Source organism: Salmo salar, unplaced genomic scaffold, assembly GCF_965601325.2.
Source record: "Salmo salar unplaced genomic scaffold, fSalSal1 ptg000293l, whole genome shotgun sequence".
Taxonomy (NCBI): Eukaryota; Metazoa; Chordata; class Actinopteri; order Salmoniformes; family Salmonidae; genus Salmo; species Salmo salar.
In genome coordinates this window covers 1706004-1715151 of record NW_027675346.1, presented here as the reverse complement: position 1 = coordinate 1715151, position 9148 = coordinate 1706004, and the positions used below count along the sequence as shown (strand labels likewise).

At 43.0% G+C, this 9148-nt stretch overlaps 23 non-coding genes across 23 annotated transcripts; all 23 read right to left on the bottom strand.

Moving 5' to 3' along the window:
- Positions 1-74: 74 nt before the first annotated feature.
- LOC145875483 (5S ribosomal RNA) lies at positions 75-193 on the bottom strand. Its single transcript, XR_014391119.1, has one exon. It is a non-coding gene; the product is annotated as a 5S ribosomal RNA (ribosomal RNA).
- A 139-nt stretch (positions 194-332) lies between these two features.
- LOC145872855 (5S ribosomal RNA) lies at positions 333-451 on the bottom strand. The gene has a single exon (XR_014388486.1). It is a non-coding gene; the product is annotated as a 5S ribosomal RNA (ribosomal RNA).
- Positions 452-860: 409 nt separating this feature from the next.
- On the bottom strand, positions 861-979 carry LOC145872854 (5S ribosomal RNA). The gene has a single exon (XR_014388485.1). It is a non-coding gene; the product is annotated as a 5S ribosomal RNA (ribosomal RNA).
- A 139-nt stretch (positions 980-1118) lies between these two features.
- Positions 1119-1237, bottom strand: LOC145872853 (5S ribosomal RNA). Its single transcript, XR_014388484.1, has one exon. It is a non-coding gene; the product is annotated as a 5S ribosomal RNA (ribosomal RNA).
- A 409-nt stretch (positions 1238-1646) lies between these two features.
- Positions 1647-1765, bottom strand: LOC145872852 (5S ribosomal RNA). Its single transcript, XR_014388483.1, has one exon. It is a non-coding gene; the product is annotated as a 5S ribosomal RNA (ribosomal RNA).
- Positions 1766-1904: 139 nt separating this feature from the next.
- On the bottom strand, positions 1905-2023 carry LOC145872851 (5S ribosomal RNA). Its single transcript, XR_014388482.1, has one exon. It is a non-coding gene; the product is annotated as a 5S ribosomal RNA (ribosomal RNA).
- Positions 2024-2432: 409 nt separating this feature from the next.
- Positions 2433-2551, bottom strand: LOC145872850 (5S ribosomal RNA). The gene has a single exon (XR_014388481.1). It is a non-coding gene; the product is annotated as a 5S ribosomal RNA (ribosomal RNA).
- Positions 2552-2960: 409 nt separating this feature from the next.
- Positions 2961-3079, bottom strand: LOC145872849 (5S ribosomal RNA). The gene has a single exon (XR_014388480.1). It is a non-coding gene; the product is annotated as a 5S ribosomal RNA (ribosomal RNA).
- A 409-nt stretch (positions 3080-3488) lies between these two features.
- LOC145868731 (5S ribosomal RNA) lies at positions 3489-3607 on the bottom strand. Its single transcript, XR_014384727.1, has one exon. It is a non-coding gene; the product is annotated as a 5S ribosomal RNA (ribosomal RNA).
- Positions 3608-4016: 409 nt separating this feature from the next.
- Positions 4017-4135, bottom strand: LOC145872848 (5S ribosomal RNA). Its single transcript, XR_014388479.1, has one exon. It is a non-coding gene; the product is annotated as a 5S ribosomal RNA (ribosomal RNA).
- Positions 4136-4274: 139 nt separating this feature from the next.
- On the bottom strand, positions 4275-4393 carry LOC145872847 (5S ribosomal RNA). Its single transcript, XR_014388478.1, has one exon. It is a non-coding gene; the product is annotated as a 5S ribosomal RNA (ribosomal RNA).
- A 409-nt stretch (positions 4394-4802) lies between these two features.
- LOC145872845 (5S ribosomal RNA) lies at positions 4803-4921 on the bottom strand. The gene has a single exon (XR_014388476.1). It is a non-coding gene; the product is annotated as a 5S ribosomal RNA (ribosomal RNA).
- Positions 4922-5060: 139 nt separating this feature from the next.
- LOC145872844 (5S ribosomal RNA) lies at positions 5061-5179 on the bottom strand. The gene has a single exon (XR_014388475.1). It is a non-coding gene; the product is annotated as a 5S ribosomal RNA (ribosomal RNA).
- A 409-nt stretch (positions 5180-5588) lies between these two features.
- On the bottom strand, positions 5589-5707 carry LOC145875490 (5S ribosomal RNA). The gene has a single exon (XR_014391126.1). It is a non-coding gene; the product is annotated as a 5S ribosomal RNA (ribosomal RNA).
- A 139-nt stretch (positions 5708-5846) lies between these two features.
- LOC145872843 (5S ribosomal RNA) lies at positions 5847-5965 on the bottom strand. The gene has a single exon (XR_014388474.1). It is a non-coding gene; the product is annotated as a 5S ribosomal RNA (ribosomal RNA).
- Positions 5966-6374: 409 nt separating this feature from the next.
- On the bottom strand, positions 6375-6493 carry LOC145875489 (5S ribosomal RNA). Its single transcript, XR_014391125.1, has one exon. It is a non-coding gene; the product is annotated as a 5S ribosomal RNA (ribosomal RNA).
- Positions 6494-6632: 139 nt separating this feature from the next.
- LOC145872842 (5S ribosomal RNA) lies at positions 6633-6751 on the bottom strand. The gene has a single exon (XR_014388473.1). It is a non-coding gene; the product is annotated as a 5S ribosomal RNA (ribosomal RNA).
- A 409-nt stretch (positions 6752-7160) lies between these two features.
- LOC145872841 (5S ribosomal RNA) lies at positions 7161-7279 on the bottom strand. Its single transcript, XR_014388472.1, has one exon. It is a non-coding gene; the product is annotated as a 5S ribosomal RNA (ribosomal RNA).
- A 139-nt stretch (positions 7280-7418) lies between these two features.
- Positions 7419-7537, bottom strand: LOC145872840 (5S ribosomal RNA). The gene has a single exon (XR_014388471.1). It is a non-coding gene; the product is annotated as a 5S ribosomal RNA (ribosomal RNA).
- A 409-nt stretch (positions 7538-7946) lies between these two features.
- On the bottom strand, positions 7947-8065 carry LOC145875482 (5S ribosomal RNA). Its single transcript, XR_014391118.1, has one exon. It is a non-coding gene; the product is annotated as a 5S ribosomal RNA (ribosomal RNA).
- A 139-nt stretch (positions 8066-8204) lies between these two features.
- On the bottom strand, positions 8205-8323 carry LOC145872839 (5S ribosomal RNA). The gene has a single exon (XR_014388470.1). It is a non-coding gene; the product is annotated as a 5S ribosomal RNA (ribosomal RNA).
- Positions 8324-8732: 409 nt separating this feature from the next.
- Positions 8733-8851, bottom strand: LOC145872838 (5S ribosomal RNA). The gene has a single exon (XR_014388469.1). It is a non-coding gene; the product is annotated as a 5S ribosomal RNA (ribosomal RNA).
- Positions 8852-8990: 139 nt separating this feature from the next.
- Positions 8991-9109, bottom strand: LOC145872837 (5S ribosomal RNA). The gene has a single exon (XR_014388468.1). It is a non-coding gene; the product is annotated as a 5S ribosomal RNA (ribosomal RNA).
- Between the last annotated feature and the right edge of the window lie 39 nt (positions 9110-9148).

Below are 9148 nucleotides of genomic sequence, written 5' to 3'. Positions count from 1 at the left end.
ATTCATCATTAAATGCTTACTACAAGGCAGTGTTGCTGATGAAATAGTGCAGGGGCACACCCTCGTGGACAAAATGCTTACAGCACCTGGTATTCACAGGCGGTCTCCCATCCAAGTACTAACCAGGCCCGACCCTGCTTAGCTTCCGAGATCAGACGAGATCGGGCGTACCCAGGCTGGTATGGCCGTAAGCGAGAAACAATCTCTTGCTACAACATATATAGTCAAAGTGAGTCTGATAAAACAGACATTTAGTCAATTCATCATTAAATGCTTAATACAAGCCAGTGTTGCTGATGAAATAGTGCAAGAGCACACCCTCGTGGACAAAATGCTTACAGCACCTGGTATTCCCAGGCGGTCTCCCATCCAAGTACTAACCAGGCCCGACCCTGCTTAGCTTCCGAGATCAGACGAGATCGGGCGTACCCAGGCTGGTATGGCCGTAAGCGAGAAACAATCTCTTGCTACAACATATATAGTCAAAGTGAGTGTGATAAACAGACATTGCATTTTCACCAATTAGATAAGCAGCTTGAACTTTGTGTCACTGAAAAAGTAGAAGAAATTACAAACACTGTTCCCATCACTTTTTACCACAGGTAGTTGGATAAAATACAAACTTTATTTCCTTTCATCATTTGAACAGGGCAAAGGAGCACAAAGCACACACAAGCTGCATTCAGCAACAATATTCTTGTTTGTCTTATAAATACAAGGCAGATGCTAATTGAAAACACAAGGAAATTTGATCCTATTAAAAAGGCAGGAAGCTGCATTTAGTCAATTCATCATTAAATGCTTACTACAAGGCAGTGTTGCTGATGAAATAGTGCAGGGGCACACCCTCGTGGACAAAATGCTTACAGCACCTGGTATTCCCAGGCGGTCTCCCATCCAAGTACTAACCAGGCCCGACCCTGCTTAGCTTCCGAGATCAGACGAGATCGGGCGTACCCAGGCTGGTATGGCCGTAAGCGAGAAACAATCTCTTGCTACAACATATATAGTCAAAGTGAGTCTGATAAAACAGACATTTAGTCAATTCATCATTAAATGCTTAATACAAGGCAGTGTTGCTGATGAAATAGTGCAAGAGCACACCCTCGTGGACAAAATGCTTACAGCACCTGGTATTCCCAGGCGGTCTCCCATCCAAGTACTAACCAGGCCCGACCCTGCTTAGCTTCCGAGATCAGACGAGATCGGGCGTACCCAGGCTGGTATGGCCGTAAGCGAGAAACAATCTCTTGCTACAACATATATAGTCAAAGTGAGTGTGATAAACAGACATTGCATTTTCACCAATTAGATAAGCAGCTTGAACTTTGTGTCACTGAAAAAGTAGAAGAAATTACAAACACTGTTCCCATCACTTTTTAGCACAGGTAGTTGGATAAAATACAAACTTTATTTCCTTTCATCATTTGAACAGGGCAAAGGAGCACAAAGCACACACAAGCTGCATTCAGCAACAATATTCTTGTTTGTCTTATAAATACAAGGCAGATGCTAATTGAAAACACAAGGAAATTTGATCCTATTAAAAAGGCAGGAAGCTGCATTTAGTCAATTCATCATTAAATGCTTACTACAAGGCAGTGTTGCTGATGAAATAGTGCAGGGGCACACCCTCGTGGACAAAATGCTTACAGCACCTGGTATTCCCAGGCGGTCTCCCATCCAAGTACTAACCAGGCCCGACCCTGCTTAGCTTCCGAGATCAGACGAGATCGGGCGTACCCAGGCTGGTATGGCCGTAAGCGAGAAACAATCTCTTGCTACAACATATATAGTCAAAGTGAGTCTGATAAAACAGACATTTAGTCAATTCATCATTAAATGCTTAATACAAGGCAGTGTTGCTGATGAAATAGTGCAAGAGCACACCCTCGTGGACAAAATGCTTACAGCACCTGGTATTCCCAGGCGGTCTCCCATCCAAGTACTAACCAGGCCCGACCCTGCTTAGCTTCCGAGATCAGACGAGATCGGGCGTACCCAGGCTGGTATGGCCGTAAGCGAGAAACAATCTCTTGCTACAACATATATAGTCAAAGTGAGTGTGATAAACAGACATTGCATTTTCACCAATTAGATAAGCAGCTTGAACTTTGTGTCACTGAAAAAGTAGAAGAAATTACAAACACTGTTCCCATCACTTTTTACCACAGGTAGTTGGATAAAATACAAACTTTATTTCCTTTCATCATTTGAACAGGGCAAAGGAGCACAAAGCACACACAAGCTGCATTCAGCAACAATATTCTTGTTTGTCTTATAAATACAAGGCAGATGCTAATTGAAAACACAAGGAAATTTGATCCTATTAAAAAGGCAGGAAGCTGCATTTAGTCAATTCATCATTAAATGCTTACTACAAGGCAGTGTTGCTGATGAAATAGTGCAGGGGCACACCCTCGTGGACAAAATGCTTACAGCACCTGGTATTCCCAGGCGGTCTCCCATCCAAGTACTAACCAGGCCCGACCCTGCTTAGCTTCCGAGATCAGACGAGATCGGGCGTACCCAGGCTGGTATGGCCGTAAGCGAGAAACAATCTCTTGCTACAACATATATAGTCAAAGTGAGTGTGATAAACAGACATTGCATTTTCACCAATTAGATAAGCAGCTTGAACTTTGTGTCACTGAAAAAGTAGAAGAAATTACAAACACTGTTCCCATCACTTTTTAGCACAGGTAGTTGGATAAAATACAAACTTTATTTCCTTTCATCATTTGAACAGGGCAAAGGAGCACAAAGCACACACAAGCTGCATTCAGCAACAATATTCTTGTTTGTCTTATAAATACAAGGCAGATGCTAATTGAAAACACAAGGAAATTTGATCCTATTAAAAAGGCAGGAAGCTGCATTTAGTCAATTCATCATTAAATGCTTACTACAAGGCAGTGTTGCTGATGAAATAGTGCAGGGGCACACCCTCGTGGACAAAATGCTTACAGCACCTGGTATTCCCAGGCGGTCTCCCATCCAAGTACTAACCAGGCCCGACCCTGCTTAGCTTCCGAGATCAGACGAGATCGGGCGTACCCAGGCTGGTATGGCCGTAAGCGAGAAACAATCTCTTGCTACAACATATATAGTCAAAGTGAGTGTGATAAACAGACATTGCATTTTCACCAATTAGATAAGCAGCTTGAACTTTGTGTCACTGAAAAAGTAGAAGAAATTACAAACACTGTTCCCATCACTTTTTAGCACAGGTAGTTGGATAAAATACAAACTTTATTTCCTTTCATCATTTGAACAGGGCAAAGGAGCACAAAGCACACACAAGCTGCATTCAGCAACAATATTCTTGTTTGTCTTATAAATACAAGGCAGATGCTAATTGAAAACACAAGGAAATTTGATCCTATTAAAAAGGCAGGAAGCTGCATTTAGTCAATTCATCATTAAATGCTTACTACAAGGCAGTGTTGCTGATGAAATAGTGCAGGGGCACACCCTCGTGGACAAATTGCTTACAGCACCTGGTATTCCCAGGCGGTCTCCCATCCAAGTACTAACCAGGCCCGACCCTGCCTAGCTTCCGAGATCAGACGAGATCGGGCGTACCCAGGCTGGTATGGCCGTAAGCGAGAAACAATCTCTTGCTACAACATATATAGTCAAAGTGAGTGTGATAAACAGACATTGCATTTTCACCAATTAGATAAGCAGCTTGAACTTTGTGTCACTGAAAAAGTAGAAGAAATTACAAACACTGTTCCCATCACTTTTTAGCACAGGTAGTTGGATAAAATACAAACTTTATTTCCTTTCATCATTTGAACAGGGCAAAGGAGCACAAAGCACACACAAGCTGCATTCAGCAACAATATTCTTGTTTGTCTTATAAATACAAGGCAGATGCTAATTGAAAACACAAGGAAATTTGATCCTATTAAAAAGGCAGGAAGCTGCATTTAGTCAATTCATCATTAAATGCTTACTACAAGGCAGTGTTGCTGATGAAATAGTGCAGGGGCACACCCTCGTGGACAAAATGCTTACAGCACCTGGTATTCCCAGGCGGTCTCCCATCCAAGTACTAACCAGGCCCGACCCTGCTTAGCTTCCGAGATCAGACGAGATCGGGCGTACCCAGGCTGGTATGGCCGTAAGCGAGAAACAATCTCTTGCTACAACATATATAGTCAAAGTGAGTCTGATAAAACAGACATTTAGTCAATTCATCATTAAATGCTTAATACAAGGCAGTGTTGCTGATGAAATAGTGCAAGAGCACACCCTCGTGGACAAAATGCTTACAGCACCTGGTATTCCCAGGCGGTCTCCCATCCAAGTACTAACCAGGCCCGACCCTGCTTAGCTTCCGAGATCAGACGAGATCGGGCGTACCCAGGCTGGTATGGCCGTAAGCGAGAAACAATCTCTTGCTACAACATATATAGTCAAAGTGAGTGTGATAAACAGACATTGCATTTTCACCAATTAGATAAGCAGCTTGAACTTTGTGTCACTGAAAAAGTAGAAGAAATTACAAACACTGTTCCCATCACTTTTTAGCACAGGTAGTTGGATAAAATACAAACTTTATTTCCTTTCATCATTTGAACAGGGCAAAGGAGCACAAAGCACACACAAGCTGCATTCAGCAACAATATTCTTGTTTGTCTTATAAATACAAGGCAGATGCTAATTGAAAACACAAGGAAATTTGATCCTATTAAAAAGGCAGGAAGCTGCATTTAGTCAATTCATCATTAAATGCTTACTACAAGGCAGTGTTGCTGATGAAATAGTGCAGGGGCACACCCTCGTGGACAAAATGCTTACAGCACCTGGTATTCCCAGGCGGTCTCCCATCCAAGTACTAACCAGGCCCGACCCTGCTTAGCTTCCGAGATCAGACGAGATCGGGCGTACCCAGGCTGGTATGGCCGTAAGCGAGAAACAATCTCTTGCTACAACATATATAGTCAAAGTGAGTCTGATAAAACAGACATTTAGTCAATTCATCATTAAATGCTTAATACAAGGCAGTGTTGCTGATGAAATAGTGCAAGAGCACACCCTCGTGGACAAAATGCTTACAGCACCTGGTATTCCCAGGCGGTCTCCCATCCAAGTACTAACCAGGCCCGACCCTGCTTAGCTTCCGAGATCAGACGAGATCGGGCGTACCCAGGCTGGTATGGCCGTAAGCGAGAAACAATCTCTTGCTACAACATATATAGTCAAAGTGAGTGTGATAAACAGACATTGCATTTTCACCAATTAGATAAGCAGCTTGAACTTTGTGTCACTGAAAAAGTGGAAGAAATTACAAACACTGTTCCCATCACTTTTTAGCACAGGTAGTTGGATAAAATACAAACTTTATTTCCTTTCATCATTTGAACAGGGCAAAGGAGCACAAAGCACACACAAGCTGCATTCAGCAACAATATTCTTGTTTGTCTTATAAATACAAGGCAGATGCTAATTGAAAACACAAGGAAATTTGATCCTATTAAAAAGGCAGGAAGCTGCATTTAGTCAATTCATCATTAAATGCTTACTACAAGGCAGTGTTGCTGATGAAATAGTGCAGGGGCACACCCTCGTGGACAAAATGCTTACAGCACCTGGTATTCACAGGGGGTCTCCCATCCAAGTACTAACCAGGCCCGACCCTGCTTAGCTTCCGAGATCAGACGAGATCGGGCGTACCCAGGCTGGTATGGCCGTAAGCGAGAAACAATCTCTTGCTACAACATATATAGTCAAAGTGAGTCTGATAAAACAGACATTTAGTCAATTCATCATTAAATGCTTAATACAAGCCAGTGTTGCTGATGAAATAGTGCAAGAGCACACCCTCGTGGACAAAATGCTTACAGCACCTGGTATTCCCAGGCGGTCTCCCATCCAAGTACTAACCAGGCCCGACCCTGCTTAGCTTCCGAGATCAGACGAGATCGGGCGTACCCAGGCTGGTATGGCCGTAAGCGAGAAACAATCTCTTGCTACAACATATATAGTCAAAGTGAGTGTGATAAACAGACATTGCATTTTCACCAATTAGATAAGCAGCTTGAACTTTGTGTCACTGAAAAAGTGGAAGAAATTACAAACACTGTTCCCATCACTTTTTAGCACAGGTAGTTGGATAAAATACAAACTTTATTTCCTTTCATCATTTGAACAGGGCAAAGGAGCACAAAGCACACACAAGCTGCATTCAGCAACAATATTCTTGTTTGTCTTATAAATACAAGGCAGATGCTAATTGAAAACACAAGGAAATTTGATCCTATTAAAAAGGCAGGAAGCTGCATTTAGTCAATTCATCATTAAATGCTTACTACAAGGCAGTGTTGCTGATGAAATAGTGCAGGGGCACACCCTCGTGGACAAAATGCTTACAGCACCTGGTATTCACAGGGGGTCTCCCATCCAAGTACTAACCAGGCCCGACCCTGCTTAGCTTCCGAGATCAGACGAGATCGGGCGTACCCAGGCTGGTATGGCCGTAAGCGAGAAACAATCTCTTGCTACAACATATATAGTCAAAGTGAGTCTGATAAAACAGACATTTAGTCAATTCATCATTAAATGCTTAATACAAGCCAGTGTTGCTGATGAAATAGTGCAAGAGCACACCCTCGTGGACAAAATGCTTACAGCACCTGGTATTCCCAGGCGGTCTCCCATCCAAGTACTAACCAGGCCCGACCCTGCTTAGCTTCCGAGATCAGACGAGATCGGGCGTACCCAGGCTGGTATGGCCGTAAGCGAGAAACAATCTCTTGCTACAACATATATAGTCAAAGTGAGTGTGATAAACAGACATTGCATTTTCACCAATTAGATAAGCAGCTTGAACTTTGTGTCACTGAAAAAGTAGAAGAAATTACAAACACTGTTCCCATCACTTTTTACCACAGGTAGTTGGATAAAATACAAACTTTATTTCCTTTCATCATTTGAACAGGGCAAAGGAGCACAAAGCACACACAAGCTGCATTCAGCAACAATATTCTTGTTTGTCTTATAAATACAAGGCAGATGCTAATTGAAAACACAAGGAAATTTGATCCTATTAAAAAGGCAGGAAGCTGCATTTAGTCAATTCATCATTAAATGCTTACTACAAGGCAGTGTTGCTGATGAAATAGTGCAGGGGCACACCCTCGTGGACAAAATGCTTACAGCACCTGGTATTCCCAGGCGGTCTCCCATCCAAGTACTAACCAGGCCCGACCCTGCTTAGCTTCCGAGATCAGACGAGATCGGGCGTACCCAGGCTGGTATGGCCGTAAGCGAGAAACAATCTCTTGCTACAACATATATAGTCAAAGTGAGTCTGATAAAACAGACATTTAGTCAATTCATCATTAAATGCTTAATACAAGGCAGTGTTGCTGATGAAATAGTGCAAGAGCACACCCTCGTGGACAAAATGCTTACAGCACCTGGTATTCCCAGGCGGTCTCCCATCCAAGTACTAACCAGGCCCGACCCTGCTTAGCTTCCGAGATCAGACGAGATCGGGCGTACCCAGGCTGGTATGGCCGTAAGCGAGAAACAATCTCTTGCTACAACATATATAGTCAAAGTGAGTGTGATAAACAGACATTGCATTTTCACCAATTAGATAAGCAGCTTGAACTTTGTGTCACTGAAAAAGTAGAAGAAATTACAAACACTGTTCCCATCACTTTTTAGCACAGGTAGTTGGATAAAATACAAACTTTATTTCCTTTCATCATTTGAACAGGGCAAAGGAGCACAAAGCACACACAAGCTGCATTCAGCAACAATATTCTTGTTTGTCTTATAAATACAAGGCAGATGCTAATTGAAAACACAAGGAAATTTGATCCTATTAAAAAGGCAGGAAGCTGCATTTAGTCAATTCATCATTAAATGCTTACTACAAGGCAGTGTTGCTGATGAAATAGTGCAGGGGCACACCCTCGTGGACAAAATGCTTACAGCACCTGGTATTCACAGGCGGTCTCCCATCCAAGTACTAACCAGGCCCGACCCTGCTTAGCTTCCGAGATCAGACGAGATCGGGCGTACCCAGGCTGGTATGGCCGTAAGCGAGAAACAATCTCTTGCTACAACATATATAGTCAAAGTGAGTCTGATAAAACAGACATTTAGTCAATTCATCATTAAATGCTTAATACAAGCCAGTGTTGCTGATGAAATAGTGCAAGAGCACACCCTCGTGGACAAAATGCTTACAGCACCTGGTATTCCCAGGCGGTCTCCCATCCAAGTACTAACCAGGCCCGACCCTGCTTAGCTTCCGAGATCAGACGAGATCGGGCGTACCCAGGCTGGTATGGCCGTAAGCGAGAAACAATCTCTTGCTACAACATATATAGTCAAAGTGAGTGTGATAAACAGACATTGCATTTTCACCAATTAGATAAGCAGCTTGAACTTTGTGTCACTGAAAAAGTAGAAGAAATTACAAACACTGTTCCCATCACTTTTTAGCACAGGTAGTTGGATAAAATACAAACTTTATTTCCTTTCATCATTTGAACAGGGCAAAGGAGCACAAAGCACACACAAGCTGCATTCAGCAACAATATTCTTGTTTGTCTTATAAATACAAGGCAGATGCTAATTGAAAACACAAGGAAATTTGATCCTATTAAAAAGGCAGGAAGCTGCATTTAGTCAATTCATCATTAAATGCTTACTACAAGGCAGTGTTGCTGATGAAATAGTGCAGGGGCACACCCTCGTGGACAAAATGCTTACAGCACCTGGTATTCCCAGGCGGTCTCCCATCCAAGTACTAACCAGGCCCGACCCTGCTTAGCTTCCGAGATCAGACGAGATCGGGCGTACCCAGGCTGGTATGGCCGTAAGCGAGAAACAATCTCTTGCTACAACATATATAGTCAAAGTGAGTCTGATAAAACAGACATTTAGTCAATTCATCATTAAATGCTTAATACAAGGCAGTGTTGCTGATGAAATAGTGCAAGAGCACACCCTCGTGGACAAAATGCTTACAGCACCTGGTATTCCCAGGCGGTCTCCCATCCAAGTACTAACCAGGCCCGACCCTGCTTAGCTTCCGAGATCAGACGAGATCGGGCGTACCCAGGCTGGTATGGCCGTAAGCGAGAAACAATCTCTTGCTACAACATATATAGTCAAAGTG